The sequence below is a fragment of the Anabrus simplex genome, chromosome X (genome assembly GCF_040414725.1).
Source record: "Anabrus simplex isolate iqAnaSimp1 chromosome X, ASM4041472v1, whole genome shotgun sequence".
Classification (NCBI taxonomy): Eukaryota; Metazoa; Arthropoda; class Insecta; order Orthoptera; family Tettigoniidae; genus Anabrus; species Anabrus simplex.
Window position 1 is genome coordinate 222,313,506 of NC_090279.1, and position 18,780 is coordinate 222,332,285.

The following is an 18,780-nucleotide window of genomic DNA, read 5'->3' on the forward strand; positions in this document are numbered from 1 at the left end:
TCTACGTATAAAAAGAAAACTACTCGTATATTACACCTGTGACAGCAGCCCTGCAGGATGTAAAAGCAAAAAGGAGTGAAATATCCACTCTATTAAGTCATGAGGTGATGAGCAACGCATGTGTCACTTGGCAAACTTCGAGTCTGTGAGGTAACAGTGGCGATCTGACGCTGGCTACGTTCAGGATGTCAACAGGACTGGACAAGTGCAGCAAAGTTGCCTTCTAGGAAGATATACGTCCCACTAACCTCTTTTTTACGGTTTTTGGAGACACCGACGAGCCGCTGCATGAGTTCTGCCGACACGAGACTGATGTGGAGCGTGGGTTGGCTCCTCCTATCCGATCTCCCTTGGTCAACTCTTCTTCTTTTCCTATCCCGACGGTATCACGTTTCCGAACCCTAGGGAGTCTTTCATTTTCACGCCCTTCGTGGACCTTGTCTTTGTTTGGCTCATTTTTCGAAGTGTTATATAGAATATTGTTATATAGAAGATGGTTGCCCAGTTGGACTTCCTCCTAAAACAATATTCACCACCACCACTAGGAAGCAACAGCATACTCAGCTAGAGGCCCAGTCTTCTCTTTCCTTCAATACTGTAATTGCAAACAAGTCTTGCTATTCGTTCCAATGACAGCTGGGAAGAGCTCCCCACAGAGCCCCACGCACGAGAAGTGTTCTGTGTTTATCAGAGTTGGCAATCCCTTTATCCAGTTCATCGCTCCTACTACCGCCTTGGAACGTGAGTCCTCTGGAACTCAACTGGACATTGACACCCTTTGATTACTTTCTCTATAGAGTAGGCTACTCACTCAGTCCGGCGGTATTTGAAACGTCCGGAGATTTTCTGACACGTAAAAAACTCCTCCGGTATAAAATTCCGGCAGTAAAAGTAGTTAGTGGGACAATTCTCTGTGTATCACCAGAGTTCTATCGACTGGACTCCATTAATTTATTTATTTTCATCTTGTGTTCCTTCTCCAAACCATTCAGCAATTCCTCCAGGTCGTGTACAAACTGAAAACAGTCTCAAAGTCTGGGTTCCCTTTTCAAGTCATCTTTGATTTCCTTTACCGTCTGTCCTAAATAAACATTGAGAAGGAACAGACTGCAGCCTTGCCTCACTCCTTTTTGGACTGCAGACAGGTTTTTGTACAGATAGTCGACAATTCTTCTTTCTGATCTCCATCAGAATCCGTTAACCATCCAGGGTTAGTTTTTTTCCTTCGGACTCAGCGAGCGTTGAGACTTCCGCTCGGGAAGGACCACACCTGCTATGCTTGGCTCACCAAGCGTCTTTTGCTCCTACTTTTCCCTGGTCTCTTAAATACAATAAAATGTTAAATATTTTTTATTTTTCTAATTCTATGTTTTTCGTACGTGGTACTTGAGAGTACCGTCAGTCCCTATGAAGGCTGCTTCAACATAAGTGCTTAGATACAAAAATAAACTACAATCATAATTTTAATAGGCTACTAAAAGGTTCTATCAACATTAATCCAGGGACAATTAAAATGCACAATTAGTACAATTTAATGAATTAATTGATTATCAAAATTAGAGGAACATTTACAAATTTTAGTTCATTAGCTACATCATGAGAGGCACAAATGCACGCTGCAGTGACTACATTTACTGTAGGGACGAGGTTGTATCTGGTGGAAACTGCAGAATTCACACCTAGCCCGTACATCTGTGAAAATATGTTTCCTAGTGTGACATCTTTGGCGACGGAGAAGATTTTCCCTCTTCTTTTGTTGTTTTTTGGTTGCTTTTCAGCACTAAACTTTCTTTTAGAAGTGTTGTTGGGGTCACTGAGTGTCAATAATCCAAGATCAACATCCCTCCGAAATTCAATAAGTGGAATTTCATCATTCATTTCAGAAAAAGAAAACCACATATGCATCAATGAATGCTATTTCAAGTAGTCCCCACAAGAGCCTGTGCCACCATTTCTTGTATCTTGGGTCAAGTCCATACAAATCAACCCCTCCCATATGAGAGTTATAATCTGCAACAACTTTCCTCGTGCCATCCTTTTCTTTTCTGGAAGCAGTGGTAAGTTAGTTACAGCTTTCCACTTGAAATCCTGCAGTCGCTCTCACCACGAGACATTTTCTTGTCACCTGCCATATTTTGGGGAATACCTTTTCTGTTTAACACTAGTCGCCAAATTATATTCAGGAATAATTGTGTCCTTCTCTACTTTCTTCGATTTTCTACTTATTTCCCGAATATTGTCTTTCCTATTCCTACCGGTACTGTTCCTTGTCTCACTTTAGCACTAAACACGCTCAGTATCAGGGTCACAGTTCAATACCTTTTTCTACAATTTCTAACAATTCATTATCACTTAAAAATCTAGCCATATTTACCAACAAAGCACTCAACAGTTATGTTCATGTATACAGACCGTCGGTACTCTGGAGTACGCTAACATAAAAGTCACTATTTATGCACAAAACTGTTCAAATTTCATTGAGAAGTGAAAAGAAGGTTCGATATTCACAATAAACACGTTTTCAGAAAGTCTTGTAATGTGAACAACGTTACCAAGGACATCAAATACAACCTACCCAACACGTTTGTCTTGTAGAATGCTCTAACAACTTCCATCTGCCGAACATTGTGAGTTGTGAGGCAAATTAATAGCTGCGTCGGTCAGCTAACTTAGGTACCATCCCGGCATTTGCCTGGAGGAGGATGAATGAGGAGGGAATCGAACCCTCCTCTACTCAATTGATCTCCCGCCCGTTCCAGCTGTCGTACCACTTTTCAAATTTCGTGACAGAGACGGAAATGGAACCCGGACCTCTGGGAGTGGCAGCTAATCACACTACACGAGAGAGGAGGACTAATAGTGCATGCCAATGAGGCTGCCTGCGTCTCAATTAATGTTACCTTTTCGTTTTACTGTAGAAGATGGCGTATAGCTTTCAGTGTCCGGCTCGCAAGGTGCAGGACGACACATACACCCAGTCCCCGTGCCAGCGAAATTAACCAATTATGGTTAAAATTCCCGACCCTGCCGGGAATCGAACCCGGGACCTCTGTGACCAAAGGCCAGCACGCTAACCATTTAGCCATGGAGCTGGACACAAATTCGTGGAGAAACGTAACAAGAAAACTGGTAGCAACTGGTCTCCAAAGCATTTTTGGGAGGATAAGGAAGCGAGACGTGAAAGTATTTCGAGTTTTTGTTTTAAATTATAGTTTAATTTCAATTTGAATTTCATTTTAAAATTTCTAAAAGTTCTAAGTGTACAGTATTTGATGTATGGATGAATTGTGTGAAAGTAGAAGTTTTTTTAACATTTAATTATTTATGGCTTTGATTTTAAAATGCGCACCGAGGAAGCCTTTAAAGAAAACGAAACATGTTTGATTAAGTAATGAAGACTATCAAGATAAGCAAAATTGAGCTGGGACACGTCTCAGGGTTCTGTTCATATTGCCTCTCTATTTCCACGAACATTGGCAATAGTTCACTCGACCCCAGAGTCCTCGAGACGCTCTACATAACAACTTTTAGAATGACGCTCCTTCATATCCAACATCTGTCCAGATGTCCAGTGCCTATGAATAACACAAAGAGAGAAATAAGCAAATATGATTTCACTTTTTAGCAATAGATGTCATTTAAGGAACAATCATCATCATCATCATCGGTTGTCTTCTGCTATCCTTTTAGCCTCCCACACTGTCCTTCTCTCTGTAACTTTTCTTTCCACTGCCTTTATGTCGTAAACAGTGGTTTCCAGTATTGTTGTCCTTTCTTACCAGTTTGTCTTGGTCTTCTCAAAATCCTCTTTCTTCGTCCCTTCTCAAGTCATATTCATTAGCCCGCTCATGCTTGTTTGGTCATTGCGATCCTCATCCACTTCTGTATCTCAATGTGCGCACTTTTTCCCTTTCTTCACCATCGTCTCTGTTAAATCCTTCTTCTTACTCATGATCATTGCCTTAGTCTCCTTTCTGTTCATTTTCATAGCAAAGTTTTCAAACGATCTGCTCAATTTTTCCAGCCACATTAACATCTTGAAGTACAGTATTTCCTCATTATTAATTCCAATTAAATCAATCTGAATTTTTGCGTGCCACACATATCACCCAGGTGAAAGAAGCTCAGCGCCCTCCCTGGACGCTCCAACTCGTTCCACTCTGCATATGCTGCACTTTTTCAGTTCATTTTCATTATTTGTTACTTATTTACTAATTCGGAGAACAAAAATGTGAGATGTCAAATTACAGAGTTCTGTACAGTGCACTACCGAAAGGCAAACACCAATGACAAAAGTAGCGGAACAAAATTAACAAGATAAAAACAGTTTACAATCAAACATAAAGACAAATTTATTTAGCTTATGGCTAGTACATACAAAGACAAATGACACGAACGTTTACGCGCAATAAGATAGTAACGGTATGTACAATAGATGGGACAAACATTAGAAGAGAAGAAAGGAGTATGTAGGTTAAGGTAAGGGAGAATCGATTAAAGGAGGACAAAACGTCCAAGTTCATGTCAGAAGATAAGGAGCGTTCTCTTTGAACAAGAGAGAGGTGGGTTTATCCTGGTTTTTGCAAGTTCCAAGGGCGATGTGATTGCTGCTGTAGTGGCTGAAGGTGGTCCTCACGGCAGTATTATCAGAGATAAGCCTCTGTTCTGTATAGAGTAATAAGTTACAAGGTTGTGAGCAACTGCAAACAAATCTCTACAATGTTGTGAGATGGACAGCAGGCAAAGGGTATTAATATAAGGAAAGATCTTCATTGGGGAAATCACATAAATGGGATTGTAAATAAAGAGTACAGATCTCTGCACACGGTTATGAGGGTGTTTAGGGGTTGTAGTAAGGATGTAAAGGAGAAGGCATATAAGTCTCTGCTAAGACCCCAAATAGAGTATGGTTCCAGTGTATGGGACCCTCATTACGGTTACTTGATTCAGGAACTGGAAAAAAAGTCCAAAAAATAAAGCAGCTCGATTTGTTCTGGGTGATTTCCGACAAAACAGTAGCGTTAAAAAATGTTGCGAAGTTTCGGCTGCGAAGACTTGGGAGAAAGGAGACGAGCTGCTCGACTAAGTGGTATGTTCCGAACTGTCAGCGGAGAGATGGCGTGGAATGACATCAGTAGACGAATAAGTTTGAGTGGTGTCTTTAAAAGTAGGAAATATCACAATATGAGGATAAAGCTGGAATTCATTGGGGCAAATATTCGTTTATAGGAAGGGGAGTTAGGGATTGGAATAACTTACCAAGGGAGATGTTCAATAAATTTCCAATTTCTTTGAAATCATTTAAGAAAAGGCTAGGAAAACATCAGATAGGGAATCTGTCACCTGGGCGACTGCCCTAAATGCAGATCAGTAGCGATTGATTGATTGATTGATTGATTGATTGATTGATTGATTGATTGATTGATTGATTGATTGATTGATTGATTGATTGATTGATTGATTGATTGATTGATTGATTGATCGATTGATTGATTTGCACCGTCAGTAACCCTGAAGATTTTTTCCGCGCTACCTCATTTTGACACGGACACTACATTTGTCGCGGACTTGGTCTGCATTACTCAGCACTTGGAATGCGTATTTCGACAGGTGGGGAATATGGAGTTTCGAAACTGTGTTGAATCACCTCATCAGCGACTAGTCGCAGCACGGTACCGTACTTAACTCCTGTACACAGACACGTAGGCTTTAAGATATAAATGTCTATTTCAGGACTTCGTGTATATTTGGAGTATAGTTGTTCATTTAATGCCTTTTGGCAGTCTTTTAAGAAAGCGACGTTTCTTTCGTTCTTCGATTGTAGGGAATCTGCTACTTGGAAGACTGCCCTAAATGCAGATCAGTGGTGATTGATTGATTGATTGAGTGAGTGATTGATTGATTGATTGATTGATTGATTGATTGATTGATTGATTGATTGATTGATTGATTGATTCTAGCTGGTGTGGTGGACAGAATTATTTTCTCGTTTCTCGACATAACAATAAGGAAAAGTTTATAACTTTTGGGGAATTTACCTGAGGAGAAACGAGGAACAATTTGACCCCTCCCACATCCGAAGACGATATGCGAAAACCAATGCTTCTCCCTCTGGCCGAGTCACGTAAGACTGTTCACTAAAAGGTAAATATCGCCGCCCGATTCTCTTTTGTTTTAATGGCTCATCACTGCAGCCAACTTAACTAGTTACATAACTAACCTCAATAATGGAGGTTCTTTACCCAAGTAAATGGTAAAAAATGACCAATCAAGAAAATCATAATTAACTGGATTTTGGAGCTTAATGGGGAATTAAGGAAACACGCACTCTTTCACCCTTTCTCCTTTCCATGGGCAAATGGTTGGCGTGCTGGCCTTTCGTCACAGGGTTCCCGGGTTCGATTCCCGGCGGGGTAGGGGATTTTAACCATCATAGGTGGGGCGAGGCCTGGGTGTACCGTATGTGTCGTCTTCGCCCAGCGGCGTCAGGTCAAAAGACGTGCATCTGGCGAGCGGAACATGTCCTAGAAGCCATACGCCATATCATTTCTCACTCTTAGCGACACCTTCAGTATTAACATGGGATAAAGTACGTGCCAGGGAGTAGACTTTGAAGAAGTAAATAAAAGCCAAACCAAACCAAACCGCATCGCACTACAGCCCTTGAAGAGACCGCTGCTCAGCCCGAAGGCCTGCAGATTGCGAGGTGTCGTGTGGTCAGCACGACGAATCCTCTCGACCGTTATTCTTGGCTTTCTAGACCGGGGCCGCTATCTCACTGTCAGATAGCTGCTCAATTCTAATCACGTAGCCTGAGTGGACCTCGAACCAGCCCTCAGGTCCTGGAGTGAGCGGGAATCGAACCTGGGGCCTCCGGGTAAGAGGCAGGCACGCTACCCCTACACCACGTTGCCGGCGAAAAAGTAAATGCCTACAGAGAAATCTTGTAAGGCCTATCGGTTGAAGCAATGGATGACAGGGGATCCCAACCTCACGACCATTGGAAGGGTAGTCTTCTGCCAAGCTTGTAGTGAGAAAGTCCCTTTTATTTTTTTTTTGTGATTCAGGACTACGATGGCATTTATAATATTGTATTCGTTGAAACGCTATATAATTTAGGCCATGGTCGATGGGGTGTAAGGGAAGGCGTGTGCTGCCCGCGAGCCATGACAGAGATGGCAAGCCCCCTGTGGAGAGCCTTCAGGGCCCTGCAACGAAATCCAGGGTGGAAAGATAGCACATTCGTCGTGACAATAAAACACGAATTGGTATTATGTTAGTTGTAAATTACGTCATTGAGTGTACTAAATTATACCTACTTCTTCATGCCTTTTTAAATGCGCATTGTAGACAGTCGTGTAGTGGTTAGTGTGATTAGCTGCCACTCCCGGACCCGGCTCTGCCACGATATTCGAAAAGTGCTACGAGGGCTGGAACTGGGTCCACTCAGCATCGGGAGGTCAACTGAGTAGAAGTGGGTTCGATTCCCACCTCAGCCATCCTCGAAGTGGTTTTCCGTGGTTTCCCACTTCTCCTCCAGGCAAATGCCGGGATGGTACCTAACTTAAGGAGGGTAAGCAGATTAAGAAAGAGAAGAGATTAAATGGCGTTAGTGCCGGGAGTGTCCGAGGACAAGTTCGGCTCGCCAGATGCAGGTCTTTTGATTTGACTCCCGTAGGCGACCTGCGAGTCGTGATGAGGATGAAATGATGATGAAGACGACACACACACACGCAGCCCTCGTGTCTGCGGAATTAACCAATTATGATTCAAATTCGCGACCCTGCCGGGAATCGAACTCGGGACCCCTGTGACCAAAGGCCAGCACGCTCGCCATTCACCCATGGAGCCGGACTGAAAGAGAAGAATTTTGTGCCTATTTTAACTGTTCTTAGTGCCTATAAATGCTGAGACTTATATGAGTAATGACCAAACGATCACGAGAAATCTAGCGGTACTTTTAACAGGTTTCTTATGAATACTTAAGACATCTTTGAAAACATTTTGAAGGGTTTTCTAATCGACGAGTTTGTAGGATTTTAATTTACTTATAAAATATGTAAGTATGATTTTAGGTTTCATTTTATCTTTATTATATACCGAGCAAGTGGCAGCGAGCATTCGGGAGATTTCTGTGATTTGCCATTTTACACCAGGCAGATGGTGAGATAAGCCCGCTTCCTTCCCGGTCCTAGCCCTTCCGTATCCCATCGTCGCCATAAGACCTCTACTTGCTACTGGGTTGAGAGGCGAGTGTGAGTGTGTCGAGAATTCTAAACATCAGTATGATTCTTAACTTCGCATAGACAAGGAAGAGGGGAGGAGAAGTGGGAAAGCGAATGCTCGGTATATAATAGAGATAAAATGATTACCCACCTCAGCTCAGTTGACCTCCCGACGCTGAGTGGACCGCGTTCAAGCTCTCGTACCACTTTTCAGATTTTGTGGCCAGCCGGGAATCGACCCCGGGCCTCCGGCGGTCGTAGCTAATCATACCAAGTACTAGACGCGTAAAAAAACAAATCCTTAAGCATGTAAGAAAATGACTCAAAAAGTATAAAATAGTCTAATAAATTCCATAAAATGACGTATGAATACAAAATGACAGATAAATGTGGGGATTGCTGGCGGGGATATTGACCTGGTGCCGGACATCGAACTCCCTGACAGCCCCACTCCTCGTCGAACGAGCGGACCAACTGGACTGTTGTAACGGGAACCATCAGTGTGGTGTCCGACGTGCAGCCTGCAAGGTGAGTCTCGCCCGTCACTGTGTTTCTCTATTAACATTATCCGACACTTCTGGTATCGAACAGGGTCGGAAAACAAGGGAGGTTGGAGAAAGTGAGGAGCCTGGCACAAGTAATGCCAGGACTCAGCTAAGAGCCCCGTGGTCACCAAGTTGAGACACCCCTTTTAGTCGTCTTTTACGACAGGCAGATGTCATTGTACCGCTTCCACCCCGCGGGTCGACGTTAAACGAATCAGCTGGTCTGTTAAAGGCAGGCGATTTCTCCATCAGCTTGTCACTTGACCGCTCAGCGGGCTGGTGCTCAAATACGTCAGCCTCGTGCCGGCTCCTGCGGGACTAAATTGCGGCATCTCCGAAAACTATACAAGTGGTTAGTGGGACGTGATATCAACTAGCATGTATCCGCGGCTTCACCTGCGCTTGTAAATGCTTATTAGCATACATCATTTGTTCGAGAAGTTGCATTATCTTGTTTATAATTATCTGTTACTTAACAAACGGGGTTGCTGGATCGTACAAATAACATTAAAACAATACAAAAACATATTTCATTTTTTACAAAGGTGTTTTTTTTCTAATAGAGCTTCTGGACAAACTATATTGAGTGTCCTTCCATTTAGAGCTAAGATGTACAGCGTGAAGAGCCCACGTTCATGGGAGAAGATCGAGTCTTTGTTCCTTGTTGATAAACATAACGAAATCCAAACAAACGGGGAACTAAACTGAAACGGAATATTCTAAAGGATGGTTTGAATAGTTCGCCCGCGACATGTCATGTCATGATGTTGGCTTCACGAATATTCGGCATCAGTTCCAGTGTTCTACGAGTATTCCTGCGAAGGTAATCGGTGTCGCAGATGTTCTAGGGTACTGCAGCTGAATAAATAAATAATACGATTAAAAGGAATATAAATCATTAATGAAAGCAGATCTTTACCAATGTCAGACAGTTTCAGACCTCTGCGTGCCGTGTATTCGGCTGGGCAGCGCGCACATAGACAGTAGGTACGTTGTTTTGACATTAGACCAAAGAGAATAAAGTATAAATGTTTAACGTTATCTACACTCGTTGAATTCCATTGTTCACGTGCCTGTGATTATTCTCACCGGGAGAGCTGGCTCGCATCCGGGAGATAGTGCGTTCGAACCTCACTGTCGGCAGCCCTGAAGATGGTTTTCCTTGGTTTCCCATTTTCACACCAGGCAAATGCTGGGGCTGTACGTTAATTAATGTGAAAGCAAAGATTGTTGTCGGCACGTCTGTTCCATTCACTGCATACTTCTTGGAGGAGTGAGAGCTTGTCATAATGCGGTTCAAACACTGTTCTTGGCGGCACTTCTCAGGGGAAGCTCTTTAAACAATGCCGTACGAAATCACCGCCCATTCTGCGTTCTATGAAATGACTTTAATTGTCTGGCTCCATGGCTAAATGGATGTCACAGGGGTCTTGGGTTCGATTCCCACCAGGGTCGGGAGTTTTTACCATAATTGGTTAATTCTCCTGGCACGGGGGCTGGGTGCTTGTGTCTTCTTCATCCTTATGACGACGCGCAGGTGTCCTACGGGCGTCAAATCAAAAGACACACGCCATTTTGTTTGATTCAATTGAGCACGCAACGAGTAAGATTAGCTGCTGGTTAAACTCACTGTCAGTCCACGTGCACTATAACGACACATAAAACAAACTGACTTATTTGGTTGAAGGTACCTTTATGAAGAATAGTAACAAAACTTATCTGCTTCTTACCGGGGACTGTTTTGCTATATTATGATTATCTTGTTAGTGTCAAAGGATGGAGAGCATTGACCTCGGTACGTGACTGAAAAAATTAAACAACCAAAAAAACTGACTTATTTGGCTTCTCCCCGGGATCAGTGCTTATTTTTGAAATGATCTATACATTGACCTGAAAGATAAAGATCATGGCAAACGCTTCGTTATAAACCAGAGCAACTTTTGTCGTCCCTTGCGATTGGAGCAGTAACATTTGTAAATTGGGAGATTCAAGCTGGCCGCAGCCTGAAGATGGTTTACACCATCCTGATCGTCAAGTCTTCTCAGCAACACTTGGTCTGCCAGAACTTCTTGGCTCAAGGCCGAGCCAATCTATGAAAATTGTATTATTTACCCACAGAATTTCTTTTGCTTTCAATAACCATATTCAGCTCATTGTTAGGTCAATCTGGAGCTACACTAGCGAACGAATGTCAACTCTGCGCTGTATTCACGGGAGATACGGTCTTTTGTCTTTGAGGTGGTCAGGACAACACTTGCTGGATCTCGCAAAGAGAACTAGAGAGAGGCCGCACACAGAGAATGTGCACATCAAGGGAGATAGAGCAGTCTTGCCGTCACTCCAGTAACTATAGCATCCACTACACGCCGTATTTATGAATACAAACGCCCTCTTATAACATTGAAAATGTAATTAATACATTTCTTCCAACCCCAATTATTTTTCGTTACATAAGCTCTCCAATTAATCAATCAATCATACTGATCTGCATTTAGGTCAGTCCCCAGGTGGCAGATTTCCTATCTGTTGTTTTCCTAGCCTTTTATTAACTAATTGTAAAGAAATTGGAAATTTATTGAACATCTCCCTTGGCAAGTTATTCCAGTCCCTAACTCCCCTTCCCACACTTGAATATTTGCCCCAAATTTTACTCTTGAATTCCAACTTTATCTTCATATTGTGATCTTTCCTAGCTTTAAAGACACCACTCAAACTTATTCGTCTACTGATGTCCTCCCATGCCATCTCTCCGCTGACAGCCCGAAACATACCACTTAGTCCAGCAGCTCATCTCCTTTCTCCCAAGTCTTCCCAGCCCAAACTTTGCAACATTTTTGTAATGCTACTCTTCTCTTGGAAATCACCCAGAACAAATCGAGCTGCTTTTCTTTGGATTTTTCCAGTTCTTGAATCAGGTAATCCTGATGAGGGTCCCATACACTGGAACCATACTCTGGTTGGGGGTCTTACCAGAGACTTAAATGCCCTCTCCTTTACATCCTTACTACAACCCCTAAACACCCTCATAACCATGTGCAGAGATCTGTTACCCTTATATTAACACCCAGATAACTCACAATGATCCCCATAAGGAACTTTCACCCCATCAACGCAGTAATTAAAACTGAGAGGACTTTTCCAGTTTGTGAAACTCACAACCTGAATTTTAACCCAGTTTATCAACATACCATTGCCTGTGTCCATCTCACAACATTATCGAGGTCTTTTGCAGTTTCTCACAATGTTATAAATTATACACAAAAAGCCTTATCTCTGATTCCACTTCTTTACACATATCATTGATATATATAAGAAAACATAAAGGTCCAATAATACTGCCTCGAGGAATTCCCCTCTTAATTATTACAGGGTCAGATAAAGCTTTGCCTGCTCTAATTCTCTGAGTTCTATTTTCTAGAAATATAGCCACCCATGTCCGGCTCCATGGCTAAATGGTTAGCGTGCTGGCCTTTGATCACGGGGGTCCCGGATTCGATTCCCGGCAGGGTCGGGAATTTTAACCATCATTGGTTAATTTCTCTGGCACGCGGACTGGATGTATGTGTCGTCTTCATCATCATTTCATGCTCATCACGCCGCGCAGGTCGCCTGCGGGAGTCAAATCGAAAGACCTGAACCTGGTGAGCCGAACATGTCCTCGGACACTCCCGGCACTAAAAGCCATACGCCATTTCATTCCAGAGCCACCAATTCAGTCACTCTTTTGTCTAGTCCAATTGCACTCATTTTTGCCAGTAGTCTCCCCTGATCTACCCTATCAAATGCCTTAGACAGGTCGATCCCGATAGAGTCCAATTGACCTCCAGAATCCAGAATATCCACTATATCTTCCTGGAATCGTACAAGTTGAGCTTCAGTGGAATAACCTTTCCTAAATCCAAACTGCCTTCTGTCGAACAAGTTATTAATTTCGCAAACATGTCTAATATAATCAGAAAGCATGCTTTCCCAAAGCTTACATGCAATGGGTGTCAAGTGACTGGCGTGTAATTGTCTGTCACCCTTTTCTTTATACACAGCGGCTACTATAGCAACTCTCCATTCATCTGGTATAGCTCCTCCGACCAAACAATAATCAAATAAGTACTTCAGATATGGTACTGTATCCCAACCCATTGCTTTTAGTATATCCGACAAACCTTATCAATTCCAGCTGCTTTTCTAGTTTTCAACTTTTGTATCTTACTGTAAATGTCATTGCTGTCATATGTAAATTTTAATACTTCTTTAGTATTAGTCACCTCCTTCATCTGGACATCCTGGAAGTTTGTCTTCCTAGGTCTTCCTCTTCCTTTCTTTCCTAGCTTTTTCCTTCAAAGACGTTTACTAGTAAGTCTTTATGTCTCATTATGTGACCTACAAGTTTTATCCCCTTTATCAGTCTCTGTTGTTCATTTATTTTGTTTAGAACATCTGGATTCGTCTTTTATTCAGCCCAGCATGTCCTCGCCATGTTCCTCCAAATCCACATTACAGGCAAACGTTCGTATTTGTTAAAAGACCTGTTCTTCTTTTGGTGCGTCTTCACTTGTAACAGAAATGTTGCATTTGTTCTCTTTTCGAATTGTCTTTTCCTATTCTTAAGACCCACATCATTTTTACATAAATTGCATGAATTACATTATTTTTAATTATATTGTTACTTTCAACGCGTAAGAAACTGGGCTGGTGGTTGGTACAAATAATATTAAAACAATATGAAAGACCATAATTTATTTTTATAGAGCTTCTGGATAAACTATATTAAGTGCCCTCCCATTTGGAGCTAAGATATAGAGCGTTTGTCTTACCAACTCTTGAACAATCAATGTACAGTTGACCTGGGAGAAGCCGAGTCATACAACTTCAGTAACCAGAACTTTTTCAGGACTTCCCACCTAATCAACACTGTACAAATATGATGGAATTTTTATTGTACCTCATTACAAGTTTGGTCCACTCCTCAGTCATAACGCAATAAACCTCAGCGGCGTATACAAGTGGCATAGTTGTATTTAGATATTCCAAGTTTGATATTCACTTAATATAAAAATATTTCACGTCTTCTCTCAGTCCCAAGTAAGAAGCCATCTTCATTTTTATTATTACTACAAAGAAAAACAAAGGAAACATGAAACAAAAAGAAAATGAAAGAGCATTGTTACCATTGTTGACGTGAGCACATTTTAATTACATCTTCTCTCATGTTCGTTTTTGGTATTCCTTCTCATTTCGTTTCTGAGTCCAGTCCGGTATTTTATTTTATTTTTCTGACTTTGCGACGTTAATTATTGTACAGTTGCCAGCCACGATGAGTTGTCCATACAAACACAGCGATTCATGTCACGGGTGGAATGAATACGAGTTGTGCCGGTTGCCGAGGCCTGTCGCACTCCTCTGGGGCACTTATTAATTACTCACAGATGAAATGAAATGATATTGGAGAGTGTTGCTGGAATGAAAGACGACACGGAAAACCGGAGTACCTGTCCCGCCTCCGCTTTGTCCACCACAAATCTCACATGGAGTGACCGGGATTTGAACCACGGAACCCAGCGGTGAGAGGCCGGCGCGCTGCCACCTCAGCCACGGAGGCTACTGTCCATACAAATACACTATGAATGGTAAAATGAAAATAATTTTTATTTCATTATTGGATTTAAATTCCCTACGTTTCGAGGTGGTTTCAGAAATCCGTCACGTTACTGCCAGATTTTCTTCCTGTAATTTAGTAGCCGGCAAAATTATAATTTATAGTCAGGCTGAAAAGGGGATCAGCTACAAGTTGTGTTAGATGTGTCTTACAGCTTTTAATGATAATGTTGTTTGAGTCATAGACTGGTTTAATGCAGCCACATCTGCTTGGTCTGCCTCTTACCGCCTATAACCAACTGCATATATCATTCCAGATGTTCTTCTGGTGAAATTAAGCCAAATCAATCTCCTGTCACAATTTCTCTACTCGGTATCTCTTCATTCGTGATTAGATCTATCCATCTCACCTTGTAACACCACATTTCAAAAGCTTCTATTCTCTTTCTTTCTGCGCGACTTATGGTCCATGTTTCACTTCCATACAGTCCCATTCCTGTACCAATGTTCCAAGCGAGCACATTTCTTTCCTTGTGCTAGCCTGCCATCGTTAGTTATTTTACTACCCAAGACTTCATCACCAGACTGCACTCCATTACTTTTGTTTTGGAGTTTTTTATTTTTCATCTTGTACTTATTATCCACGACTCTGTCCATTCCATTTCAGCAATTTCTCTAGATCTTCTGGAGTCGTAGAAAAAATAACAATATCATCGCCAAATTTCAGGGTTTTGATTTCCTCTCCTTGGATTGTGATTCCTTTTCCAAATTCCTCTTTGATTTATCTTACCGCCTGTTCGATATCAATATTGCAAAGAAGGGGGGGGGCAAATAATAATAATAATAATAATAATAATAATAATAATAATAATAATAATAATAATAATATGGCATCTAGGCTGGGCGCATATCGTACTTGCCCCTAGCACGTGGCAAAGAAGCAGATCGCTGAGTGCCAACATCTACCTGTTTAGTGCGGGGATCCGGAGGAGACACCCCACTGAACTCATGAAGGGAATGGTTGACTTCCCGCAACATGTATGGTTAAATAAATAGTTTTCTTTCATTAATTACTGTATTGACAAGGCGGATTCAAATAAAACTATTTTAAATAATTCTGTAATACTATCAGGAGTGAACGGCGCGTCGTCCACTTCTCCGCCTAGATTCTAGACTGCAATGGTGTATGAGACGACATCACTGGGGACAGGAATGGCAGCAGATAGCGTTTTCGGACGAATCCAGGTTCTGTTTGTTTGACAACGATGGCCGCATTTTAGTTCGCCGCAGACAGGGGGAGAAGAATCACATTGACTGCATTCTCACAAGACATACAGCGCCTTATGGTGTGGGGTGCTATTGGGTACAACCACAAATCACAGTTGGTGCGTGTCCAGGACACTGACCATCCTGCGATCCGTAGCCATACCCTTTCTGCACGACACCCCAGACGCCATATTTCAGCAGGACAATGCGCGACCACATGCCTTCTCGTTGTCACAGAAAGTCAGGTTGACGCCCTGGCCCGCCCGATCACCGGACTTGTCGCCAATCGAAAATGTGTGGGACATGGTGAAACGACGGGTGCGGCGCCGTGGAACTGTGGAAGCCGGTGAATGCAACAAGGACGCCATACGCGCCTTATATGCGTCGATGCGATCACGCATGGAACATGTTGTGAGTGCCCACTAGGCAACAGGACACGTGTTGAACCTACGTGACTGTCCTGTGAATATCTCTAGTCTTTCAAGGTGGGAAGGAGCAGCCACTCTTTCCTCTCGATGCTTGTAGAACTACCTCTCGACCATGAGATATTTGAGGCTCATACAATAAACTTTCTGCTTACTGGTAGTAGTTTCACTACAATCGCGATATGCCAATAATGAACACGTCCCACACAACGCCACTAGATCAAAATTGCAGATACTTATGGACTTGCCGTCGTAGATTGCGATTCCAATATAATTGGTCCCTTATTCGACATTATTAATTTTTCAGCTACCTCATTCGTCCCAGTGTGCCAATTTGGGCTCATCAGTTGGTAACGAGCACACTTATCAAGACTAATGGCTAGTGCATGCCGTGGAGGCAAAACTAACGAAAGGTTTTTATTCCCCTCCCCGAAGGGAAGGAGAGGGCCACCTAGGAGGTAACGCCTTCTCTCTGACCAGGAGATTAGGCGGGTTTGAATATTTCATGAAGTAGGAGTTTGTGTTAGAGTGGTTTGGCACGGCGAAGGAGATGTGGGGGGGGGGGGGGGTAGGGGGTTGGCTCTGGCTCTACTGTTTCGAGATTGTTTACAATAGTTTCGTTTTTACAATGGTTTCGTTAACAATTTACGATTTTTCTGTTGGTTTACAATGGATTTGTAGCTTGTTACTTTCTATTTGATTTTAATGTGGTTTTCTTCTGTCTAGGTCGGTCGGTCTATTACAGTCGATATAAGCTGTTCATACTGCACCCGCTCACTTCCTGAGTCCCAGACTAGCATTTATCTCAGGGGTGATCAGTTCGAAAACGATAAAACATTTTATATAAAGAAAATCAAAAAAATATATATCGGCGCATCAAATGAACACAGGGATGAACAGGGCATGCAAATTAAGGTTACATACCGGTTCATGGATACAAATTTTTGACTCCACAATAGGACTGGGAAGTGACAACTTAAATTCCATGGGCATACTGGACTAACTACAATGAAAAGATATGGAAACTGTTTCCTATTGAAATTGCAATGAGGAGCAATTTTTTACTGTCGTCTCCTCGTTCCGTTTGGACATGAGACACTTCCGGTATGTACATTCTGGTGAGCCGGACACCCACCGTGGAAAATGTTATCGCCTCGGAAAAACGGGAATTTATAATACGGACAAACTCTAGCCTATTATTTCCAGATTCACAAACACACCAGGTAGAGTTCATTAACTCAAAGGCTACTTTAATATTTACACTTGTCAATACGACAAGACGTACGGAAAGGTTCATTACTATGCTCTGACCATGAAGACATGTGCCGTCCGTGGGTTATTTACGTATCTACCGGTAATAATCTCCCCGTGAAAACACAACATGTGGTTCTGAACAGTTCGACACAGGACGACTGTCCCTATCATATCCTCCTATGATTATTGAATAATATCATTACCATTCTTTATCTGATCATTATCATATTCTTTGACTACCATCAATTAATTTTATTATTATCATTAATTTCAATTATAATCCTGTATTTGATTATTATCATTTGTCATCCGGGATGATTATATGCCAACCCTTGCCGACGTTTCAAACGAAGGGTCGTTCTTCCTCCTAATTTATCCGCACAATATAATGATCAGCTTCCTCATAAATTATTATTATTATTATTATTATTATTATTATTATTATTATTATTATTATTATTATTATTATATTCGTAACAATGAATCATCGCCCATTAAATATCTTAATTTCCTTTCATCATAATTATTATTTTCAAATTACTATTGCAAGTTCTTCATCTTTTGCTTCTTCAACTTTTCATTATTATTATTATTATTAACATTATTATTAATAGTGGATATCGTGATTATCGTAACCCGGAATCATCCTCGCTATAATACTTCAACTTCTCGCTCTTATTATTTTCATCAAAAATAAAAAAGTAGCTTCATTGGTTATTCTTCTTCTCCTTCTTCAAATATTTTATTTATTATTATTATTATTATTATTAGTTTAAAATCTCAGATCTTTCATTTCAACTCTCAACATCATTATTATGTCCAAAATATAAAAAAAAATTCTTAAAAAAGTAGTTTTTTATATTTATTATTATTATTAATTTAAAAAAATTAATTTCGCCTGTTACACGGTAGTCCACTCTTAATATGTTTAACGCATAACCCCTTTTACAATTCCGATTTATCTTGGCACTAAGCACTGGATTTAAGACAAGATTCACTTGGAGTATGATTATTGTTATTATTATTATTAAAAATGGAAAGATGATATTTTAATTTCCACTCTTTAGAATTTAGTCACATATGTTAAATCCCGTTATGAACCACTAAGATCTGCTTTATATCGGTCGGGACAACACGGTATTCGGGACCGTACCTTCAATTTCGTACTGCCGTTAATTTTATATGGGGACACCTGTCCTCCCAAGACACATCTCACAACCTATGGCACATCGCGACTGGGCAAATACCTCCAATGCCGGCGATTGCTAAACTATTCCTTCCAATTTGAAGTCCATTTCCTTTCATCGGAACTCTTCAAACATTTAATTCATAAATTATTCCTCGGTGCGTGGATTCTACCACTAATAACACCGGCATCTGTATTTTATATCATCTTAGGCCTTGAGATTCATCTATTTCATCATTACAAACAATACGGCTCAATTTATTTCACGCCGGATATTCGTCCCTCAT